Below are 25,183 nucleotides of genomic sequence, written 5' to 3'. Positions count from 1 at the left end.
CCTTTTAAACCTATAATATTCCTTTGATATACTACTTAGTTTGGGACAAATGCATGTTGGAGGCAGTGCCCCCTGTAGAGGCGAGAAAAACTAATAATTACAACATGAGAAGTGTTTTGAAAATTGACACACATTCCTGCCTCACACATCATGGCATAAAGAATATGCTCAAAGTATGGTACTCTTGTACATTGCTGGCTTGTGTTGGTTTTCCTGAAGTCACCTGTCAGTGCTGTATTTATATTTTTGTAGCGTCAGGGATAGGACATTTTGTAATATTACTTTATAGTTAATTTACACTAGAATTCTATGAATACTCCCGCCGAGGAGCAGCCTGTGCAGGTAAGAGCGGTGAGGCCGGGTTTAGGTGGGTGGGGGTGGGGGGGGGGGGGCGGTTGGGGGGGTTGGGAGGGATTGGAGGGGGGTTCGACAGACGACCACAAGGAAATTAAATAGTTAATTTTAATTAAAAGTTAATTTTCCCTCAACTTCTGATGAAATCCCCAAAACTCGCCCCCTCAACCCCCCAACTCGGCCCCACCGTTGCGGCTGTTCCTGCCAACATTTTTGAGTGTACAACTAAGAAGCTTCACTTTACAGCTACCTGCACTTTAGTCTCGTTTTGCTGCTACTTGTTTTGCATGTTCTTACGAGTCGGTTTTAATCTTGTTTTGGCATGGGTTATATAGGGCTGAATTTTGGTTCTTCATTTAATTTGTCACGGCAGGCGCACTTTCAATGTAACCTGAATTAACAGTGAACTCATAATAACTAGAAGACACTCCATATTGCAACGCAAGGTCGAAAGCGATGCATGCTCTAAGCACATGTAAACCTTGCTTACGCACATGAGTTAAGTATTTTTCATAATTGTGTACCAAGTATAATATATGTATGTATGCATGCATGCATTATGAATCCTATTAAGTACCAAAATTCACCTTTCTTACTTTGGATGGCAAGGGGCGTCTCTAGATTTGATATTTAGGGCAGCACACTAGTGCACACAGATAAAACTGGTGAGGCTACATACTACTGGTAATCGTGAAGTGTGTGTTGAATGTACATACATGTGTCTGTGTGTAGATATATACATATAAGGTCATATTTGAACATTTTAAGCAAACTAGTAGGCTCATACATTGCCTGACTGAAGTAAATAAAAAATTGATTGGTGGGATGCTTAAATTCATCTCACCCATTGGTAATTACTCGGTCCGCGTCCCAGTTCAAAATATTTTTCCCCCACTATGCCACCTCACATAAAAACCAGCCAAATGCGAATCAACCTTTATTCTGTACCAATCAGAACAGTCCAGCCTGAACTGCCAAGCCAGGTCTTTGCTAAAATGGAACACAAGCAATCCAAACCCAGATTCACCCCGTTGGGCTTCATCAGTCAGGTGCATCTTGGTTCCCCTAGCAATGTGAGCACGGGACCCAAGTCTGAGCAAACCTGTGGCACTGAAGGAGAGAGTATAGCCCCGAGGCTAAATCCGCCCTTCGACTTGCTCAAAAAAACTACTATGGAGCCATTAGGGACGCAAAAGGTCTCTATTATGCCGGGCGCATTAACAAGGCCAACAACAACAGCAGAGAGATCTTTGCGATCGTTAAAAGCTTTGTGTCCCCTGTTGCGGAAGTCATGCCCCTTCCGTCCTCTGCACAATGGTGTGAGGAGTTGTCTACTTTTTTTATAACCAAAATAGCGAAGATCCAGCAGGGCCTCTTAGAGGCACTTCCCGCTGATCGCTCTGTAGCTGGTCCCTGCTTACCCTCTCCCGCACTCCCTGGGCACCAACTTACCACCTTCGCACAGGTTACGGAAGATGATGTTCTCCATCTTCTCCAGTCCCTCAAATCAGGCTCCCCTGTCGACCCATGCCCTGCCCGTGTGCTCTCGGAGGTGGCGGAGACTGTTTGCAGTGAGATTACGCAATTGGTGAATCTTTCCCTGGACGCTGGCGCGGTTCCCCAGGTTTGGAAACACGCTAAACTCCTTCCACTCCTGAAAAAACCAGGACTAGATGTGTCGGTCCCGGGAAACTATCGACCCATCTCCCTCCTGCCTGCTCTCACAAAAATCTGTGAGAAGGCTGCTCTTCTACAAGTGGAGAGCTTTGTTGAAACATCTAATGCCCTCCACCCGGCCCAATCGGGCTTCAGGGCTGCCTATAGCACCGAGACGGCCCTGGTGGAGATGTCTGAAGCCATCCGGGAGTGTCTTGATGGAGGTGGCAGAGCGGTCCTAATTTTATTGGACCTCTCTGCCGCTTTCGATACTGTCCCCCATGATCTCCTTCTTGGCCGGCTGTCGGACATTGGTATTGGGGGAGTGGTGTTTGATTGGCTTTCTTCTTTCCTATCTGATAGGACCCAGCAGGTTTGGATGCCTCCGTATGCTTCGGAGCAAAGACCTTTGCTTACAGGGGTCCCGCAGGGGTCCACACTTAGCCCCCTACTGTTCAATGTGTACATTACACCTTTGGTATACTTAGCTGAACAGTTCGGGGCCAAAATTTTAGGGTATGCTGATGACACCCAACTGTTGTTTACCTGGCCAGATGACAACCTGGACACATCTACAGTTCATCTGTGTCTGTCCTCAGTATTTCGCTGGTTAACACAGGCCCAGCTGAAGTGCAATGAGGACAAGTCCGAGGTGCTCTTTTACGGCTCCTTTCCCCCCTCATTCAAGAGCACACTCTGGCCCCCAAACATTCCTGGCCCAACAGAGATGGGGAGACCTGCAAAAAATCTGGGCATTTGGTTTACGGAGGATCTCAGATTTGAGTATCACATCAAAAAACTCACCGGCACTTGCTTTGCCACTCTGAAAATGCTCCGTAAATTTTTCCCCCTACTCCCCAGGGAGGCCAGAGAGTCGGTTGCCAGAGCACTCATACTGGCTCGCCTTGATTACGCGAATGCACTGTTTAGTGGCATTCCGGCATACCTGGTCAATCGCCTCCAAATTGTTCAGAATGCGGTTGTACGCCTATTATTTAACATCCCCAGGTGGAAGAGCGTTCGCACGGAGCTGCGCTCGCTTCACTGGCTTCCAGTAACACAACGCATTCGGTTTAAAGCCTTGGTGCTGGCGTTTCGCGCAATTCATGACCAAGGCCCTTCATATTTGAAAAGAAGATTCACTAAGTACATCCCGGCACGCACCCTGAGATCTGCCTCGTTGTTCAAACTGTCTCTTCCCCGCTTCAAACGCGCCAGACTGGGTGGTCTGTCGCTGTCGGTGGTGGTGGCTCGGGCCTGGAATGCCCTACCTTTCCATCTTCGCTCCATGCCGACAGTGACTGCTTTTAAAAAACATCTAAAAACTCACCTATTCATGAGTGCAGGTTAGGAGGATTCTCTTTAGTCTTGTTTTCTGCCGTTATGATCCCTTCCCCGCGCCAGGATACTCACAAGTAACAGAGCGCGCTACAAAACGGTTTATAACATAACATAACATAACTGAAGTAAACAAAAAAGTGATGGGTGGTATGCTTGAATTAATCTCAACCACTGGTAATTACTCGGGCCAAAAATTGGCAAGATCTGGAGCATGGCTAAAAAGCGTTAGTAAATACAAAGTGTCTGGCTTGCATTCTTATTGAGTGCCTGTAATACACATTGTGTAACATGGTGGAGCCTGTAACGCATGCAAGTTACATTATATGCATTACTTTATGATACAACAATGCCCTGATATGAATGTGTGAGTGTGGAAACATGTTACCATCTGTGATATGCCAGTGCCCAAGGATGATCAGTGACATTCGCAATTACCAACAGACAGCTAGAACTGCCTGTCACCAGACACTAAAAACCAGGCCTAAAAAAAAGTATCTCTGCCTTGGTCTTCCACCTTAAAATAACTCTGAAAATGATGCCATGCACGGTCACTATTAAGCAACCAACAGACTTCCAGGCACTCATTAACAAATGAGTCTTCCCTTTGCATGCCGAAGTACTGCCGACCAGATCTAATTGAACCACATTCCAAAATTCATCTGTCAAAAAGGGGGGCCATTCTGCGCCGCTAAGGGCAGACAAAGAGCAGAAAATCCGCTGTTTGTAGCACATACATGCACGCTGCTCTCCGCCACCCAGCTTAGAAATGACCTGACGCAAGCTGCTGTCCTTGTACAGGCAGGTATGCATCAAATGGGGAATTGTAGGGGTGCAATACCAGGTCGCCGGAGAAGGCCAGATGTCCGCACATAGATCCGGAGGGAAGGGGTTTGTTGAGACACCAATCATGTCTCCAGTTGGGTAGAAAGTTCCTCCTGGATGCATACAGTGGATGGAGTTTATGAGAGGACAGTGGGTTAGATCTGAAGCATCACAGTAACTATGTAATAGGGGACCCCAAAAGGAGCCCAGGAAGCTACCTCAGGCCTGGTCTCAAGCAATAGTGAGGAACCCTGCTTGAGTGAGCAGAGACAAGATTATGCTGTGGGCCCAGGCTGTAAGGATTTTTTTTTTAACTATGTTTACTGGCATTGAATGATGTATTTACATACATAAGCACATAGGATACATTGGGAGTCTACTAGAACCATCAAGTAACTTGCACAAATCGAAGTTTTAACAGCAGATGACAATGACCGACTTTGTTAAAAATCAGAATTCTAAAGAGAGAAGTAATATTTAGATAACAAACTCCTTATGGTCAGACCACCAAAGGTACCAGTCTAAATGGACCTGTTTTTTTCGAGAAATCCCATATCTTATGCTTATGAGAACATCTACTCGACTTGTATTTAGGTGTTTCGAGCAGCCATCATCTGTTCATACCCGCAACCCAATTCTTTCTGAGGTGGTGAGTTGGTAGCTCACCAGTGTTGTGCTGTGTTCCTCTTGGCAATAACGAATCACAAGTGTAGCAACATTTTTGTATGAAGATTGGCATCAATATCTTCAAATACGGGTAAAAGGGTCCATTTTGCGTTGCCCAGAACTGGCCAACCCTGAACCTTTCCCATCGACTCCAAGATTTCCTTCCAGAATTCTTCGATGGACAGGCATGCCCAACCAGTATGAAGAATGCATCCTGACTGTTTAGGCACCGAAGGCATGTCAGGGAAGAATGCTTTACCATTTAAAACGGCCAATCACTATTGTGATGCATTCTATCTAAATATTTCAATTGAATCAGGCAGATTCGCAACAGTGTGGTGTCATAAGAGTGGCCGGTCAATCTGCCTCCGACACGCATCCTCCATCACTCTTAAGTCTCACACAATAAGGTGCAAGAGTATGGTGTGTTGGTTATTAAAGATTTTTAGATTTGGGTCCATTTAATTTCCTCTAAAACTCATAGTGAGTTCAGTCTCAAGGGGGCTAAATTCTGCCAATTAGGTAGCCTCCCTCATATTGTATTAGGATGACGCAGCTCGGACAATGGAAAAACTGTGTTTTGGCAAGCAATTTTTTTTTGCAATTCTAAAAATATAAAATAAAAAAAATAAAAATCTGAAAATCAGAGAAAGCACCCTGGGAAACGTAAATCTTTCAACTGTGAAATGCAAATAAGGTACCCCCCCAAACCCCCCCCCCCCAAAAAAAACAAAACGGAAAGAGATTATGGGGGAAATCTGCATCCAAAATCTCAGTGGAGTCAACGTTGCTAATTGGCCCTACCACTGAATCACTTGGGAGAGAATCCTTCCAAATATCTAATTTAGTTGTGAGGTTCCGTGCAGTTTGAACCCGTGTTTTCAACATTGTCGTAAATACATAATTTTGGGATCAGTGAACCGCAAATGGTCCATTTAGCATATCCCGGTGTTTTCGCTATGCTACGAGCAAGAGTACTTCTGTTACAAACACATTTCTGATCTACCCATGGCATCCATCTTAGATTATGGCAGCCATTTTGTGTTTCTTGCCCTCACATAGACAATGGACACGCAATGACCTCTGATCACTCCATTTCGATTAAGGACACGTAGGCTTTAGCCGGAGATTCACCTCTCGAGTAACACGTGCACCTTAGAACAGAACACGCCATGGCTGCATGACTCAACAGAAACTGCCTCCTCTGCCTGAGGCCAGTCCTGCTATACTGGTTCTCGTGTTCGTTGGCCTGATCATGATTAGGCGGCCGAAGCTGGTAGCCTTGCCCATTTACGACCTACAAACATCTCTTATCCTGCTTTTCTATCTTCTACACCTGGCTCTGCTCCTTTCCTTCTGGGCCTTTATTAGGGGGAGGTAACGAAATTTACGATGAGGCGGTCCGGCTCCTGAATGAGAAGTTGACATGGGATTATGATGGAACAGTGGGAACCCCTCGTTCGAAATGTTGTGACATCAGATATTGTCGACGATTCCTGTGCAACGCCAAATATTTATTGTTTAGGACACAAAGGTTTGGGAATGTACTAACATGTAAAGAATTTGCCCGAAGCCCAATTTTTCGTATATAAGGAGCAACCTTTTTTGTACAAATCGAACAGGCTCCTAGATTCTGCCTGTGTGTAGTTTCTGTGACTTCTGTGTCCCTGCAGTAATAAACCTTTGGTCTTTGACGCCACCATCGAGAAGCCCGTGTTTCTGTTTATTTGTGCACCGAGACAGGTAGAACTCCGGGGTCTTCGGGTGTTATCCCTGACACCTCTGGACGGAACCAAAAAGTCCAGAACTCCAATTGGCGCCCAACGTAGGGCGACGTCATTCGGTACCGGTCCAGAAGCCTGAAGAGTTCGAGAAGCTTCGTGTGAAGATTCCTGAGGGAGGCGCCCCACTTCATCGATCCCGGCATATCGCAAAAGTGGCCCGACGTTCTCTTCCACGAGGGTTCCCGTTCGGACGGCTGCAGTGGTCCGTTGCCTTGACCGTCGCCCTGTCTTGGACCCGAGGTGCAGTCCTTAGTACGACGAGACAAGACGGGTTTCTCCTTGGTGACGTCTTCAGTGCCTCAGTTAAGTATTAAGTGATTGCTAGTTGGTTACTTCGTAAGGTTTGCTCCTGTTTGGATAATCCTTTTTAGTTCTTGGTTTGGTTTGGTTTCGTAAGATTATCCCTGGTTGTTCTGGTTGCGATAATCTTTTGGTTTAGTTTGGGTATCGATACATTCGTTCGCTTTGGTAGGCCTAAGTTCTTGGTTCGAGTGCACAGTTCTGTTTGTGTTTTTGTCTGTTCTGTGTTCCGGATTATAAAATGGTAAGTCGGAAAAATTGTATGTTGTCGTGTTTTGGTTGCAACAGTGATTCCCGGTTGGAAGACTCATGTCTGGTTCCTCCGATCGGAACTCCTCTTTATGATCTGTATTGTAAGTTTGGTGTGGGTCCTATATCTTATAATGAGGTATGGATCCGATATACCGAAAAAGACGGTGTCCTTAGTTGGCCACTGCATGGTAGTTTTGAACCCGAAGTCCTTGATAATTTAGAAGTGAAATTGTTTAAGAAGAAAGCCCGGCCGGCAATGTTTGATTCTTTCCGTTACTGGCGAAAAGAATCTAAACAGAGAGAAATTAAAAGGTTGAAGAAAGAACAGAAAGAGCAAGAGTTGACTTTAGAACAAGCTGCTAAGCAGCTGCAACTCAACGAGTCTGAGAAAGCCATAGAGGTGGCTGTTAGAGAGCGTAATTTGGCGATAGACAAGTGCTACCCTGCCTTGCCATCGAGTACAGCTAAGGCGGTAGAGGACTCCGAAAATGATCCTCTGCTGTCTTATTTGTTAAGGTCACCCCCACCGTATGCACAGGGTGCTACGGCTCCACCTTTACCGAATGTTCAATTACCGGTTGCTGGACAACCTGGTATTCCTGCTCCTGCTCCCCTGAATCAAGCTCCTGTACCTCCTGTGGTTAATGTAAATGTTCCTTCGGCACCCCCTCTTCCAGGGTTGCCGACTTCTTTACCTATACCTGCATCACTTATACCTGTTGTCTCACAAGCTACTTTGCCTGATACTCCGACTGTTCCTGTTCTATCTGTTCCAACTGCTACTGTATTTTCTGCTTCTGCTAGTATTATGACTCCACTTTCTGTTCGTCGGAGAATCACTGATTCCGTCTCCAATATTCTGTCTCCCTTCTATAAAACTTTAATTAAGACTCCTGCCTCTGACTCTGTACAGAGACGTAGTCAGCTTCCCAGTACTGAAGAACGGGGAATATTAGATTCCACTGCTCTTAGATGGATTTCAAAAAGTAGAAGATATAGTACTAGAGATGTATTAGATACATTTATGCAATGGAAAGAACCGACACAACGATATGCGTTCGACGAGATGTGCTCCCTTTTGCGTGACGAATTAGAAGAAGATGACTCTGAATCAAATCTAGAAGAATTAATTAATGTTCAGAAAGAAGTTGCTGCGGGTATGATAGTTGGTCAGGATATAAAGGAAGCGATGGAGCTCATTTTAAGCTATAGGAATGATCCATCCCTTCGTTCACAGAGAGAGTTAGAAAAACATAGTACGAAGCAGAATCGCCAATATCCAATGAGAGAGGTTCCTCCAATTTGGCGCGAAGCTGTGCAAGCTGATGCTGTCAATGGTATTGCTGCCGCTCCGGCGCAATTCCAGAGAGTGTGGATACACATCCCATGGAAGCGAGCTGAAGTATTAGCAGTGAAACAGGCCTTGCCTGATCCACGTAAGAATCCCGCCGGATACTATAAAGAGTTAGCACAGACAGTTGAGGCTTGTGTGATGAATTTAGCGGACATTGACATGTTATTTGGGAATGTAGTTCCGCAACCAATATGGGCTAAAATACGTAAAGAGAATCATCTCGTTGCCCTAGGTGGTGATTGGGCAGCTATCATTGCGGCAGATGGTCAGCAACTAGGTGGTTCAAAACCCGAACCTCTAATTGCTAATCTTCCAGGTAGAATAATTGACTTAATGAAGACTCTGATGCCAGCACTGCGCGTTAACTGGGACAAGTTGTCCGCATGCAGGCAGAAGAAAGACGAAAGTGTCTCCGACTTTTTCACAAGGTTTGAAGAGACTTTTGTAGATCACAGTGGTCAGGATATGAGCACAGAAGGAGGACAGAGACTATTTGTCGATAGGTTTGTACACAATTTGCTGCCAGAGCTCAGTAATAAATTGAAAGATTCCGAAAGTGCGTGGGCTGTCTCTACAACTGCGCAAATACTTGCAACTGCACAGTATTATGAAAATAGGGATAAAGAGGAGAAAGAGAAATCAGATAAGAAAACGAAAGATTTAAAAACTAAAGTTCTTTTGCAGCAGGCATATCCGCCTCGTATGAATCAGACTAATACACAGCAAGGATCATATCAACGGACAGATTATAGTTCACCGAGGCCGCAATATCAGTGGAACCAGTGTGCGTACTGTAAGAAAGAGGGTCATTATAAGAATGACTGTCCAGTCTTAGCGCAAAATAATGCTGCAGCAGCTTAGAGAGGTCGTGGTGGTTCTATGCAGAATTCTAGAGGTCGAGGACGAGGTGCTATGCCTCCACAAACTAATGATCGCCCTTCTAATCATTTTGATCAGCGGAATGGACAGTCTGCCCAACAAAATAGATCTCAACAGTATCATGTTGAAGACTATTGTGAAGTTGATGAGGGATTTCAGCAAACTGAGTACTAGGACAGCCATGGACAGAGAGAGGGAGTAGTATCAGTTCCAGTGGATCAGAGTGGGCCTTATGTCGCAGTAGCAACATCAGGTGTAGTCGAACCGTTTTTGTTGGATACTGGTGCCGCAAAAAGTTCTATCATTCATGCGAAACTCCCTGGCGTACCTTTGTCCGGCTTAACAAATGTTTCTGTAGGTTTTTCAGGCGCCCCTGTTTATAACCCTGTATCTGGTCCTTTGCCTATTTCTGTTGGACCCCGTCAATTGAAAGCACCTTTGATTTTGACGACCGGTTGTAATGAAAATCTGCTTGGTTTAGACTTGTTAAAACGCCTATATGCGACATTGTACTGTTCTCCGTCAGGAGTACAGCTTACATTGGGTAAAAGAATCACCTCTCCGATGTACTTGTCAATGGATGCACTCCCGCCAGAGCTGCGTTCACTCCCTGATACTCTTTGGGCGACTGGTCCTAACGATGTAGGACTTTTGGAAATCCCACCATATGTAGTCACTTTGAAAGCAAATGTCAAATTTCCACGAATTCCTCAATACAAGATTTCTAGTGAAGGTGAACGTGCACTTTTATTGATTGTGCAAGATTTGATTAAGAAAGACGTGGTTGAGGAAACTAGAGGAAATGTCTGTAACAGTCCTGTATTACCAATTTTGAAACGTACTGATCCTTCAAAACCTCCAGTGTATAGGTTTGTTATCGATCTCAGAGAGGTTAATAAAATTGTGGTTCCGCAGTTTCCTGTGGTTCCAGACAGTACTGCATTGTTAACGTTGATTCCTGCTACAGCCACATGGTTTTCAGTCATCGACTTGAAAAATGCCTTTTTCAGCATTCCGATAGCCGAGGAAAGCAGAGATATTTTCGGCTTCTCTCTAGGAGGTCGAAGCTTCAGGTTTAAACGTGCTCCAGAAGGCTATTGCGAGAGTCCGTCCATTTACAGTCAGGCATTAAAAAGTCAGTTAGATTCCTTTGTACTTCCTCCTGGTTCTGCCTTAGTGCAGTATGTAGATTATCTTCTAGTGGCTGCCGATGACAAGGAAACTTGCAAAGCAGCTACAATTTCCTTATTGCATCATTTGTCTAGTTTGAATCACAAGGTGTCACCTTCCAAAATGCAATACTGCTGCCAAGAAGTGACCTACCTAGGTCATCTCTTGTCAAAGGAGGGAAGGAAGTTGACCCCAGAGAGAATAAAAGCAATTACGCAGATGAGTGTTCCCTGCACACAGAGAGAAGTACGTGCCTTTTTAGGTATTACTTCATACTGTAGGCAGTGGATCCCAAATTTTTCTCTTTTGGCAAAACCATTGGTAGCTTTGACTGGGAAAAATGTTCCGAGTCCGGTGCCATGGTCTGCCGAATGTCAGGAGAGTTTTTCTGAGTTACGAAATGCACTGTGTTCAGCTCCAGTGTTGGGTACACCCGATTACAGTAAACCATTCACGCTCTATGTTCACGAAAGAGAAGGTTGCGCGTTGAGTGTTCTGACACAGAAATTTGGTGATAAACAACGCCCTTGTGCGTATTTTTCATCAACATTAGATCCGGTAGCTAGAGCGTTGCCTAGCTGTTTGAGAGCTACAGCGGCAGCTGCGGCTTCCATTCGACAATCTGCTGGTTTGGTGATGAACAACATGCTAGTGGTTATGGTTCCCCATGCTGTGGATACACTCATGAACCGAACCAAGACACAGCATCTTACCAGTGCTAGGTTATCAGGCTATGAGCTGACACTGTTAGCGAGTCATATTCAGATCAAAAGATGCAATGTATTGAATCCAGCAACATTGTTGCCGACTAATCAGGAGTCGAGTGATTCTGAACCCCATGATTGCTGTTTCAGAACCGAGGAGGAGACAAAAGGACAAATTGATTTAAAAGATACTCCATTGTCAGATCCAGATGGCACGTTGTATGTTGATGGGTCGTGCTTTAAATTAGAGAATGGTGATGTGACTGCTGCTTACGCAGTAACGACTTTGAGTACGATTGTGGAGACTGCAAGAGTGAGTCAGAATTCTGCCCAAGCTGCAGAATTGATAGCACTGACGAGAGCGTGCGTTTTAGCTAAGGGAAAGAGAGTGAATGTGTTCACAGATAGTCAGTACGCGTTTGGCGTGGCCCATAGTTTTGGCCGTTTGTGGAAAGAAAGAGGTTTCATTACGTCCCATGGGACTAAGATTCAACATGGTCAGCTAGTTAACGACTTGTTGGAATCTCTAACCTTGCCGACTGAAGTTGCGATTGTGAAATGCAGTGCTCATAAAGCAATCACGGATGATGTTGGTCTTGGAAATGCTTTTGCTGATGAAACCGCTAAACAGACAGCTAGAAATATGATGAGTAGAATGTATGTTGCTACATCTGCAAGATGGATTTCTGAGTCTGGAATGTGTGAGGACACAGTGGAAAGTGTGAAAGAAATTCAGAAAGAGGCGACTGAGGAAGAAAAGCTTGTATGGAAAGAAAGTACGGGTAAATTGGACTCGAGTGGATGTTGGATTGATTTGTCGGAACAACAGCGTTGGATGTTGCCTGATGCGTATGTGCTTGCAGTAGTAACGATGGCACATGGAGCAGCGCACATCAGTTCTAAAGGGATTTGTAAGATGTTGGCTCCAGTCTGGAAGAATGATGGGATTAGTAAGTGTGCAGAGAGAGTGGTGAAAAATTGTATGGCATGCCTGATGCATAATCCTGGCAAGGGAGTCCCCACACCTGCTGGTCACTTCGCTCCTCCTTCCTGCCCCTTTGAGGTGATTCAGTTAGACTTCATTCACATGGATCGTTGCAACAACCTAAAGTACGTCCTAGTGGTAGTTTGTGCTTTCTCCAGATGGATCGAAGCATATCCACTGAAGGACAACACTGCCCTGTCAACTGCCAAAATTCTTCTCAAAGAATACTTCCCTAGGTATGGTATGCCACGGATTGTATGGTCAGATAACGGAAGTGAGTTCGTAGGGAAAGTTATGCAGAGTGTGTGTGCCGGTTTAGGGATCAAACAGAAATTTCACAGTGCAAACCATCCCCAGTCTGCTGGTTTAGTTGAGGGTTACAATGGCACCCTCAAACTAAAGCTTGCTAAAATACAAGCGTCCACGGGTTTGTCCTGGCCAGACGCACTACCCTTGGCTTTGTTATCTACGAGAGCGACTGTACATTCTAGAGTAGGGCTTAGTCCATACGAAATAGTTTTTGGTCGTCCCGCTAATGTTTGGGGAGTGCCAAGGCCAAAAGAATTCTGTTCTCTGGAATATCCAATGTTGATTGATTACCTTTACGACTTGACTGCTAAATTGAGTCTTATTCACCAACAGGTTTTCGATGCATTGCCAAAGCCACCGGAGAGTCCAGGTCATCAGCTGAAACCTGGAGACCAAGTCGTCGTGCGCAACGTTGCAAGGACGAAAAATCTTCAACCCAGATTCGTCGGCCCATACCAGGTGCTGCTAGCAACGAGAACTGCTATTCGTGTGGCTGGTCGAAAAAATTGGATACACACGACACACGTCAAACGTGTGCCCTTGCCACTTCCTTACGATAACTGGGTTAAAACAGGAATTGGTGCCTCTGAGTTTGAACGAACACCCAGGTTTATCCCTTTCAGCGATGACGAACTAATAACTGATACATCGAACTCTGGCTCTCCTCCTGAAACTGCTCCTTTGAATTCTGAACATTTGTCCTCTGCATCAGAAGAAACTTTGCCATCTGCGAACTTGAACATTGCAACCCCTGCTGAAAATACACTGTTTCCAGATCAAACAGCTCCTGCAAAACTGAGATACAATTTACGGTCTCGCAATATGGACAAATAAAGCAGGAAACTGCCTATTTTACACATTTGAATTTTAACACTTTTGCCTCCAGCCAGGAAGTTTGCTATTGTTTTTTTGTTTTAAAAATTGCCTTGCCGTCTGGGTAGCCGTAGGGTCGTGGCTGTGTGCCTAGTTGAATCTGCGGGGGTCAGACACTAGGTCGATCTTTCTGTTAGTTCTGGGAACTCCCAGAGCTGATAGAGGCATTTTCATCTACGTAACATCATCAGTGGTCGCGAGCGGATTGTAGAAGATGGAGCTTCCTGAGCTGCAACGAGAGAATGTAATTTATGTTCGCAGAAACAGACTTTACAAAATTCTTCACAGCAAATGTTTTCTAATGCAATGTGCCATTACATTTTTGATTGTTTTGATAACGTTGGTGGGTGGAATCGTCTTTGGTGTGAATTTAATTTTTATGCCAGTAACGACAGTACCTCCCCTTGATCCTGTTACTTCTACTGTTTCTTCTATGCATTCTTTTCACTCATTTCCTGAACACGAGCAAGCTCGACGCTCAGAACTCATTAATAACACATTTGTACAGCTCTTGCATCAACACCAACTGGTAGTTAACACTACAGACTGCTGGGTGTGTGGCTTGATACCCCACACCATGGATAAAGGCATTCCCTATCTAGTTTTGCCTTTTAGCTATAATGGATCATTTCAGGCCTTCCAGACCATTTTTGCCTGTGCCCTTGAGACCTATCCTCCACGTCCACCACGTTCCACTAAATACAACTCTGTCAACAAAGCTTTAGTCCAGGGAATTATTGACATGATTAAAGACGTCAATAATACTCCATCTTACCCTAGAGATGAATTACGGGTATATTTGAGTTGGAACTCTACAGAGTATCGCCTCAGTTTGGGAGAAAGCAAGCGTAAAAGCTCCACTCCAGTCTGGGTCGTACCTCACCGAGGTCAAGTCTGTTTGCAGGGAAATGGGAGGAATCCGAGAGCTCAGCTAGGGAGGAGTGAGTGCGTTGAGACCTATGTGTTTCCGTCTAACTCTTCCCCTGCCTTTCTTACTGCTAGGGGTACCTACTTCATCTGTCAGGACAGAGCGTATACATGGTTGCCCGCTGACTTTTCAGGTTTGTGTTGTATTGCTCGATTGTTGCCTCCAACATACACTGCTTCTTCTGATTATCACAAGACCAGAGTAGCAAGAGGTGTCTTCAGCAAGGAAGATACCGCTGGTCAGGAAGCTGGAGACTTCTTCAAAGGTTTCCTTCCGTTTTGGGGGCCTATGGCCAATAGTAGAAATATACGTCAGCTAACACGGGTAGTTGAATCTACTATTACCGAAACTGCTGGTGCCCTTAGCAACTTGACAGCTGAGCTTCAGGCAGATCGTCTCATGACGTTGCAGAACCGTATGGTTCTAGACTTAATACTTGCAGATCGAGGTGGGGTATGCAGAATGATCCAATCGAGCTGCTGTGTTTTTATTCCCAATAATGCTCCAACTGTTTATGAGGCGATCTCTAAGCTACACAAGATTTCCGACTCTATACATGTAGACAAGGGAAACTGGTCCTTCATGGAGTGGTTTTGGACTCTGATATCGGCGTGGGGATGGAAGGTTCTGATGGTCATTGGTGTCATCTTAGTATTCCAGTTCTCGTGCTGCCTGATTATCCAGTGTGGTCCCGCTTTGTGTAGTCTCTGTGCTGCAACCTGTTTCAGAAAACCACCTGCTTTTGGAGAAAAGGCGCGAGAAAGGATGATGATACAGCAACATGTCACTGACCTGATGAGTATAGATTTAGACTCTGACATAGACTAAGTAATTGCCTATGTAAGGGCAAAAGGAGGGTCTGAGGTTCCGTGACGATTTGAACCCGTGTTTTCAACATTGTCGTAAATACATAATTTTGGTATCAGTGAACCGCAAATGGTCCATTTAGCATATCCCGGTGTTTTCGCTATGCTACGAGCAAGAGTACTTCTGTTACAAACACATTTCTGATCTACCCATGGCATCCATCTTAGATTATGGCAGCCATTTTGTGTTTCTTGCCCTCACATAGACAATGGACACGCAATGACCTCTGATCACTCCATTTCGATTAAGGACACGTAGGCTTTAGCCGGAGATTCACCTCTCGAGTAACACGTGCACCTTAGAACAGAACACGCCATGGCTGCATGACTCAACAGAAACTGCCTCCTCTGCCTGAGGCCAGTCCTGCTATACTGGTTCTCGTGTTCGTTGGCCTGATCATGATTAGGCGGCCGAAGCTGGTAGCCTTGCCCATTTACGACCTACAAACATCTCTTATCCTGCTTTTCTATCTTCTACACCTGGCTCTGCTCCTTTCCTTCTGGGCCTTTATTAGGGGGAGGTAACGAAATTTACGATGAGGCGGTCCGGCTCCTGAATGAGAAGTTGACATGGGATTATGATGGAACAGTGGGAACCCCTCGTTCGAAATGTTGTGACATCAGATATTGTCGACGATTCCTGTGCAACGCCAAATATTTATTGTTTAGGACACAAAGGTTTGGGAATGTACTAACATGTAAAGAATTTGCCCGAAGCCCAATTTTTCGTATATAAGGAGCAACCCTTTTTGTACAAATCGAACAGGCTCCTAGATTCTGCCCGTGTGTAGTTTCTGTGACTTCTGTGTCCCTGCAGTAATAAACCTTTGGTCTTTGACGCCACCATCGAGAAGCCCGTGTTTCTGTTTATTTGTGCACCGAGACAGGTAGAACTCCGGGGTCTTCGGGTGTTATCCCTGACACCTCTGGACGGAACCAAAAAGTCCAGAACTCCAGTTGCTGGTTGGAAGGTTCGAAGCAGATTTCTCCCACAGAAGCAATGTGAGGGTGTTGTATCACCCATTGGCAGTCTCTCTAGAAGATATGAGGGGTCATAGTGGGGCAAAAAATCGAATTGTTAACCATCATAAGATGGAATGCCTGGCAGTAAGAGAAAATGTCTGAATCCTCAATCTGATATCCTAGGGAGACTTGCAACATTTGGCTATGGAGACCCAGGCTGTACTCTCCTTCACAGAAAGCTCCAGAACAGGACACTGTATGAAAGAACGACGGAGGAAACTGATTTGCATAGTTTTGGAGGGGCAACAGTAATTGTGGTAAATAAACCATTTTTACGATTGTCTATTAGGTCTTTCTGCAGCTTATCCACCAAGGGGATATTTCCTGTCCAGGGTAAGGTGACTGAGTTGGCAATGTGCACCCCCAGGTAAGTGAACTCACCCAGCTTCAGCTCACTGTCTGGTCCCATAGAATCTCATCCACATTTCCTCGACCTGTATATAGAATACATTTCGTCTAGTTGACAAGCACACCCAAAACCCTGCAAAAGCGGTTCATAAATTCCATTACTTTGGGACAAAAAGATAAAGGTTAATTTAGATACAAGAGTAGATCATTTGCATATAGCAATCCAGAGTTCTTTATCTCCTCGCCCCAGTGCAACTCATGGAAGTCGCTATCTCCCTAAGGGATTGGACCAATGGTTTAATGGCCAAAGAAAAGAGAGAGGAAGGCAACCCTGCCAAGTGCCGCTTACAGGGAAAAACGGGAAGAGCATCCCATTGATCTATATCTGTGCCATCGGTTTTGGATATAGAAGAGGACCTATGAGATAAATTGGGGAATAAACCCCTTATGGATTAGAACACTAAAGACGTAGTTCCACTCCACTAAATCAAATGTTATCTTGAAGTCGATAATAATCAGCGTCAATGGCCCAGGTAAGCGGTGGAGGCATCTGATGTGATGGGTAGATCCGCCTGTCATAACCCCACTTTGATCCACAAGCACCAATGATTATATATGAGTAAACTAGGATCACCAAACGACCATGGCTTCCGCATTAAATAAAGAAAAAATTGGCTTGAATAATGCACATTGTTCTGCAGGCTTCCAAGAGTTTGATCCCTCAGGCTAGAAGGAGGATCAGACCCTGAGGCGCCTTGAAAAACAATAAAGACAAGATGCAGGAGAAAAAGGGGTTTGAAAATCTCAACAGGGAAGCTGTTGTGGGCCAGAGTCGTGCCAAAGAGGAGCTGTGAAATGGCCTCAAACAATTTCTCTGTAGTCAGTACCAGGTCTAATCATTCGAAAACCTCAATTTTTAGGGAGGTTTAGGGGTGCCCTCCAAAAACGCCGCTAGCACTGCGAGTGGGAGACTGATAATAGAAGTGCAGCAGTTGGATGCAAAGGTTTCACCTTTACTGAAGTGGTCCACAATGAGCAACCCCGAATCCGACTGAAGCAACCCCGCATGGTGGATTGGGCCTCACTACAATACAACCATCACTGCAATCATATGTGGCACTGAGCCACAAACTAGCTATGTTTTGCTTCATTAGTCGAGTGCTGTTTAAGGGTGATCTGGGTCGTTAAAGGACAGATAAGGAGTCTGGGTTTTGTGAGTGTCTGTACTTTTGAGCAAGCTCCAAGAGTTTAGCCTCCAGGAGTACAATTGCCTCTCTTCTTGGATTTTTTGATACAAGATATAAAGCCCATAGCCTTTCCCTTCAAATCAGGCTAAAAGGCTTTGCACTGGGTAACCTGGGAATAAACGGCTCCCGCCTTGATTTGGAAACATTATTTGGTCAATTCACTAAGGTATGACAAGAAGGCCTTATCCAAGAGCCACCGGGCACTGAGCCTCGGCATTTCCCTCCCAAAAATGATTGGTAGTGGCCCACCCTGGCATCAGGGAAATCCACCCAACTCTCAATCTCCAACAGACTTTTTGCCTAGGGCCCACATCAGCCTCATCCCCATGGCAACAGAGAGGACTTTGCACAGTTTTGGGCTTAGTTTTGACATATGTTCTAATCAAAATGGGTACAAATCCCAATTTCTCCTCACTTGAGATGCTCAATGCTTAAAATATTCGAGCCCTGGATCAACTGACAACCAGGGAACCCTTCTAAAGCCAAACATTTCTGAATTTCATGCACTCAGATGAGTGGTGTGACTTGTGCGGATACCCTACAATACAGCTTTTCAGTGCGACAGGGCATTGTCCACATTAATCAACTGCGAGTGGTTTGTTATGTGAAATATAAAACAATTTAGGACCATTCAGTTGAAGCACATGCAATCTTTTCATGCAATCTTTTCATCAATCTCATGGGTGACAGTATCAAAAGTCACTTAGAGGTCCAGAAGTATTGGAAGGCTGGAGTCTTCATTGTCCTTAAGTTGGGTGGGAGGGGGATAATCAGTGATTTACAAGATGGATCTCTCAGTGCTGACCACCTCTGAGCCCAGACTAGTACTGGTTCAGCTAGTTGTTGTCTTGACAAAGTGAATGCTAACGCAGCTTTCTAAGATTTGGCAAAAAATTGAATTTCAGATATTGGACAGTTGTTTATGTATCCATTCATTTTTAGTAATGGAGAGACTTGGCCTACTTTTAGCAAATCATCAACTATTCCCTGCAGTAAGAAAAGGTTTTAGCATCTTTGTAGCCATGTTGGTTAGCAAAGTGTCCCAAAAGTGGATTGATTGATTGAGTTTGGAAGGAAAATTGTACTTACCCTGTAAGCGTTTATTTGTAGCATGTAGTGATGTAGATTTGCATGCTACGCATACTCCTGCCATCTAGTATTGGGCCCGGATGTGTTCAAAGTTATTTTTCTTCACAGAACACTTCTCAAGGCACGAAGTAATGGGACTCGACCTCTTGTGGGTAATGCACATGGTCATCTGCTCTATTGTTAGTTAGTCTTCCGCACGGCAGGTGAGGAAGGAGATAGAGCAAAACGATACAGGAGAGAGATTAATAGATGACCATGCAAGAGAAATAATGAGGAATGATAACTGCAACTGCCAGAGGATTCCAGAGAGGAGGGTAGGTGCTTGTGAATCTACAGCACTACATGCCACAAACGGATACTTACGGTGCAAGTAACATTTTCCATTGAATGCATGTGTGGCTGTAGATACACATACTGTGCATAAACTGTAAACCAGTCCTCCCAATGGTGGTAGCTAGCCTGTGAATGTTGCAGTAGCCTGAAGTAGTGTGCGGAGTACAGCCTGGCCCACATTGGCTTGTTGGCGTGCTAGTACATCAACACAACAGTATTTTGTGAAAGTGTGCAGTGTAGACCAAGTAGCTGCTTTGAAGATGTCAACTATGGGAATATTACCCAGGGAGGCCATAGAGACCACCTCTTTTGTATAGTGGGCTCCTGGAGAAGTAGGCAAAGCCCCCTTGGCTTTTGCATAACATGTTTGGATACATTTGATTACCCATCTGGGGAGGAGGGTGGTTGTATAACGTGTGGATACACTTGTTTGTCCATCTGGCTATGCCTGATTTTGATAGAGCCCCCCCCTTTATGACGTTTGGAAAAGGCAACAAAGAGCGGTTGAGTTTTTTCGGAAGGGTCTTGTCCTCTCTACATTGTTTGTTAGGGTTTCCTTAACGTCTAAGGTATGGAGGCCCCTTTATGCAACGGAGTCAGGTTGAGAAAAAAAAAACAGGAGTTCTATAGACTGATAAAGGTGGAATGGAGAGACCACCTTAGGAAGGAATTTGGGGTTTGTGCGAAGGACAACCCGGTCCATGTGAACCTGAAAGAAAGGTTCTTCCAACGGTAAAGTTTGAAGCTCACTGACACGCCTTAGTCTGGTGACGGCAAAAAGACACGCCACCTTCCAGGATAGGAATTGAAGGGAGCATTGTGAGAAGTTGGCCTGGCATATGCTGTCCACTATACTAGTGGGCACCTTGCACCAATCCAAACAACCCTTATTGATGGTAGGTTTAAAGACAACCTATATAGAAAGCTATCCTAGTGGTAGCTGTTGAGAGCAGCCTTCAGGTTAAGTCTTGAAGGAATGTAAAGCAGCTTGTTTTACCAGTCGATAATCTCATGAATGATCAAATAAAAGGAGAACCACACCAGGCATATATATATAAAATATATGTATTTATTCTAAATACAGTCCTCTAGTCTCTTTATGAGGCTAGAGGCAAAAGTACATTCAGTAAACTTATTTAACACACAGTAAATTAGCACAATATACGTTGAGCCCTAGGGGCGTACCAAACCATATATTAAGAAAGCTTTCTCTCTCCCTGCGCTGAGCAGATATCTATGAGTCCTTCTACCGAATGGTGTGAAAATCTCTCCTCCTTCTTCCTAACAAAAATTGCCAATATCCAACATAGTTTGAGAATAATTGGAGGAGGAAATGAGATGGTAGCTAACGATGAAATTAAGATTCCACCCATCGTCACCATGGAGAGATTTATCCCCCCTTCGGTCGCCGATACCTTGGTAGCAATTAAATCACTAAAATCTGGTGCTCCTGGGGATATCTGCCCGGCCCGGGTGTTGGCCGAAGCAGCTGAAATAGTGGTATCTGAGGTCTCTCAAATAATAGGACTTTCATTTATTACTGCAATAGTCCCCAAAGAATGGAAACAGGCTAAGCTTTTGCCACTGCTAAAGAAAACAGGAGCGGACCCAGCGGTGCCGAGTAATTACAGACCTATTTCTCTTCTGCCAGCTATGGCAAAAATTGGTGAGAAACTTGCATTTTCCCAGCTCAATGCCTTTATTGAATCCTCAGGGGCGTTACATCCAGCCCAATCTGGCTTCCGTGCAGCCTACAGCACGGAGACAGCGCTTGTAGAGGTTACAGAGGCGATCAGGGAGTGCTTAGACAGTGGCGGCAGAGCGGTTCTGATTTTATTAGACCTCTCTGCCGCGTTCGACACTGTTCCGCACTCATTACTCCTGGCGCGTCTGGCGGACATCGGCATATTGGGTTCAGCATTGGATTGGGTGAAATCTTTTTTATCAGACAGGTCTCAGCAGGTCTGGATCCCACCCTATTCATCCTCGACCAAACCCCTCACTACAGGAGTGCCCCAGGGCTCTATGTTGAGCCCCCTCCTTTTTAATGTATATCTCACCCCTCTTATTGTGTTAGCTGAACAAATGGGAGCAAAAATAATAGCGTATGCGGATGACACGCAACTTTTGTTTACGTGGCCGGATGCGAATACTAATACTGAGGTCGTTCGTTCGTGTCTTTCTGCTGTGTTCAACTGGTTGGCAGCAGCACAGCTGAAGTGCAACGAAGATAAAACTGAAATCTTGTTGTATGGTCAGTTTCCGTCTAACTTCAGAGAAACTCTGTGGCCTTCCGATTTTCCCCAGCCAAGCTCCGTTAATATTCCTGCTAAGAACTTGGGAGTCTGGTTTGGAGAGGATCTGCGATTTGAAGCACACATAAAGAGACTTGCTGGGGTGTGCTTCGTATCCTTAAAAGCCATGAGAAAGATCTTTCCTTACCTACCATCTTCAGCAAGAGAGTCGGTTGCGAGGGCCCTTATTCTATCTCGGCTCGATTATGCCAACTCTCTGCTGTGTGGAGCTCCGGCTTTTTTAATCGCAAGGCTTCAGATTATCCAGAATGCGACTGCACGCTTGCTGTGCAATGTGCCGTGTAGAGAAAGTGTTCGGATTCACATGAAGGAACTACACTGGCTGCCAGTAGCACAGAGGATAACTTTTAAAATTCTTACCATAGCTTTTAAAGCAGTTCATGATCTTGGCCCTTCCTATCTGAGGAAAAGATTTAACCGTTATGTCCCCACTCGGGCTTTACGCTCAGCTGACTGCAACTTTTTAAGAGTGCCTCGATTTCAGCGAGTACGTTTGGGAGGCCAGTCGCTTGCTGTCACCGCGGCTAGGACTTGGAACACTCTCCCCCACTCCCTGAGATTAATTGAAAATTTTGTATCATTTAAGAAGGCACTTAAAACATATCTCTTCAGAACTGCTTATTAGCTTATATAAAAACTGAAAAAAAAAAAAAAAAAAAAGAAACATGAACTTCAACCTTCTTTCTTTTGGTCACCTGCTTGTTTTTCTCTTCACGCGCCAGGACACTCTGGTAGTAACTGAGCGCGCTATAAAACAGCTAAAATAAATAAAATAAATAAATAAATAATAACCACGACTGACATAGAAACAAGGCCTAAAACATTTAGAACCGCTGAGGCCACCAGGAACCACCCATGGTAGTGACACAGGGGGCATACGGGGGACGCGTGCAGTGTCTAAACACAGCCGCAAATCACCATTAACTTCTATGGGAAAAGTAGCGGTTGGCAAATTACAGATTAAAGACACTTAGAACAGGACTTGGAGCAAACCCCTTTAGAACTAGGAGGTTCTAGAGTCAACACCCATGGGAGCACGGGAGTTCTCCAGTTACCTTACCCAGGGAAGCCGGATGCATAAGTGTCTTTTCGTGTCTGGTTTTGTCGACTATTTCAATGGCGAGCTGCTGAAAACGGCTGCAGGCGACCAAGTGGAAAGTTTCCGGGTGGATCGGAGATCTGAATAACCTGAAAGCAGAGGGGACAGAGTCTGGGTCACTTGCCAGTGACCAGGAAGGCGATGTGAAGATGCCAATCGATGTCAGGTGATTTCAGGTGAAGAAGGTGAAGCTTGACTCTACAGCCAAGAGGACCAGGAGGCGTCGAGGATGACCAGGAGCTGGATTTGAGCTATTCCACAAAGGATGTCAAGTGCTGCAGTGTCGATTTCCGGATTGGACCCAACAAGCCTTGGCAACAGCAACCCAAGCAGAAAGCAAAGATTGGCTTCGGTGCAGACCAGCAAGGTCTGAGGGACTCACCCTTTGGAGGGAAGTCAGGGCGCGTCTTGAGCAACCAGGTAAGCCCAAGAAACAGAAGAGTTACTGTTGGGACGACAAGGTCTCCAGACCCGGAATCCAAGACACTTCCACCTAGTGGTCTCTTTTCTCCCTTTCAGCCGCCTGGTTCCGAGGACGCGGAGGAACGTATCCAACCATGTAGCTGGCCCTTTAAGGATTCGGAGAATGGTGGTAGACACACCTCCCGGAGGCCGGACGATCCGTACTCGGAGAGCGATATCAGCTGGAGAGCGCCGGAGGGGAGTCTCCAATTCCGGAAGGAAGAACAAGCCAGCGACGGAACCCCTGAAGACACCGGAGGACAACGGCTGTTAGAAAGGAGAGCCGGAGAGTTGGACGATTGTCTGCTGAAGTGACCCCGAGACTTCCAGGAGAATGCACTGCCCCGCCATGGCCCAGGAGGGTCGTGGCTTCAACAGGTACGTGACCGCTTTAGGGGATCCAGGTGTCGGGTGGGAACGTCTGCACCCCTGCCAGCGGAGATTAACCGGACAGAGTCTGTGAGATCTTGACTGGTTGGGCGTACACTCCGTTTCCTGCACCTCCTTGGTGACGGATACCCCTTTCCACACCCGCTGCCTTAGGTGGTGTTGTACACCCTCACTCCTTCACCGTTGTAGTGGTCTTGACTCTCGCACTAACGATAGAGCTTTATTTTTCTTTTCCTTTGGTTGCTCTGGACTTCTTGAGTATTGGAACCTAGGATGTGGTGACAAGGACGTCTGACTGAAGCAAGACGGACCTTGATGAGGAAATTCACACAGGACTCTGTCTGCAACCCCATTTGTTTATATTGCTTTCAATAAACCCTATTCTAGCATTAACATTGACCTTCTCTCTTGGGCTTTCTTTGGCAAAACCGTCACAATTACCTTCGTGGGGTCCCACCAGTCGACGGACCAGGGATCGCGAAGGGGACTCGAGCAGAAATGCTAGAAGCGGGCTGACAGAACAATCGTGGAGTGTAGGCCCACAATCTTCGGTGCAGATGGTGCTCGGGGCTTGGACAACAAGCAGCCCAATGCACAACTTCGGGAAAGCTCGGGAAGTAGATGCACTAGCAAATGTGCACGGTGTCCAGGAGTTCTTGTCCAACGTCACTCGTGAGGGCTGCGGGTCTCAGCTGTGCTGGGATCTCGTGTCGGCCTCTGAGAAGTCTGGAAGTCTGTGTCCTGTGTCGCAAATCCGTTGGGATCCGGCTGGAGCCTTGGAAATGCAGACCGGCAAGATGCTTCTTTGGTGCCTGTTTGAACAGGGGAGTCACTCCTTGACCCCAAGGGAGATTCTTCCGTCTTCAAGTCGATGTAGAATGTCGAAGTTCCAGGATATATGTTACAGAGTTTCGTTCAGTTGTAATCTGACGTCCTAAGGACTGGGTTCCCATACTTATACTAAGTTAGGGGGTTGGACATACTCTGGGGACCCATCTATGGGAGGATCTAGGAAAGGGGGTGGCTACACCCCTTTCCTTTTGTCCAGTTTCGCGCTAGAGCAGAGGCTGAGTGCCCCTGCAACCGGTTTGAACTGGGATATGCACAGGAACACCAAGTATGCCCCTAGCCCTGTCTGAAAAGCATTCGCTGAATGCACCTACCCGCCCTCAATACACTAAAGCCTGTCTGTGAGGTGGTTACACCTCCCTGTGACAGGAAACCTATTGTCCAGGCCTCCCCTGCCAGAGTTTCGTCCAGCAGCAGGAGGTCAGACTCGTGTCTGTGGCTGCAGCATCCATTTTGTGATGCTGGGGCTCTTTTAGAATATTACCGGTTAGGTCAATGTGTACATGGCTCTCCCTCTAGAAGGGTGGAATTCTACCGCGCCATCAGGACTCGCAGGGGTCTGTGTAGTATTCCAAAGTGTTTGAAATCAAACATGACATGTTTCCATGCAGCCATTCCAAAGTTAGCATTTACCGCGAGGTTATAATGCACTTAAGAGTATATGGTCTGGCTGCAGAACAGCATCAGAGAATAGATTTGGAAAGCTGCAGGGGGGTCCTGCTCATGCATGTGCACCCTCTCACACAACACCAAGCACTCTGCCTTCAGGATTGATAAGGCAAGCC

The 25,183-nt window shown here is 45.7% G+C and overlaps 1 protein-coding gene across 1 annotated transcript in view; it reads right to left on the bottom strand.

The window, feature by feature from the left end:
• The window catches only part of LOC147688938 (pituitary tumor-transforming gene 1 protein-interacting protein-like), a 199,861-nt gene that overhangs the window by 3,269 nt on the left and 171,409 nt on the right, over positions 1-25,183 (bottom strand). The gene's annotated exons all lie outside the window — the stretch shown is intronic.

Source organism: Lissotriton vulgaris, chromosome 10 (assembly GCF_964263255.1).
Source record: "Lissotriton vulgaris chromosome 10, aLisVul1.2, whole genome shotgun sequence".
In the NCBI taxonomy this organism is placed as follows: Eukaryota; Metazoa; Chordata; class Amphibia; order Caudata; family Salamandridae; genus Lissotriton; species Lissotriton vulgaris.
Note: the sequence above shows the minus strand (reverse complement) of the source record. Positions and strands in the feature narration are given on the sequence as shown.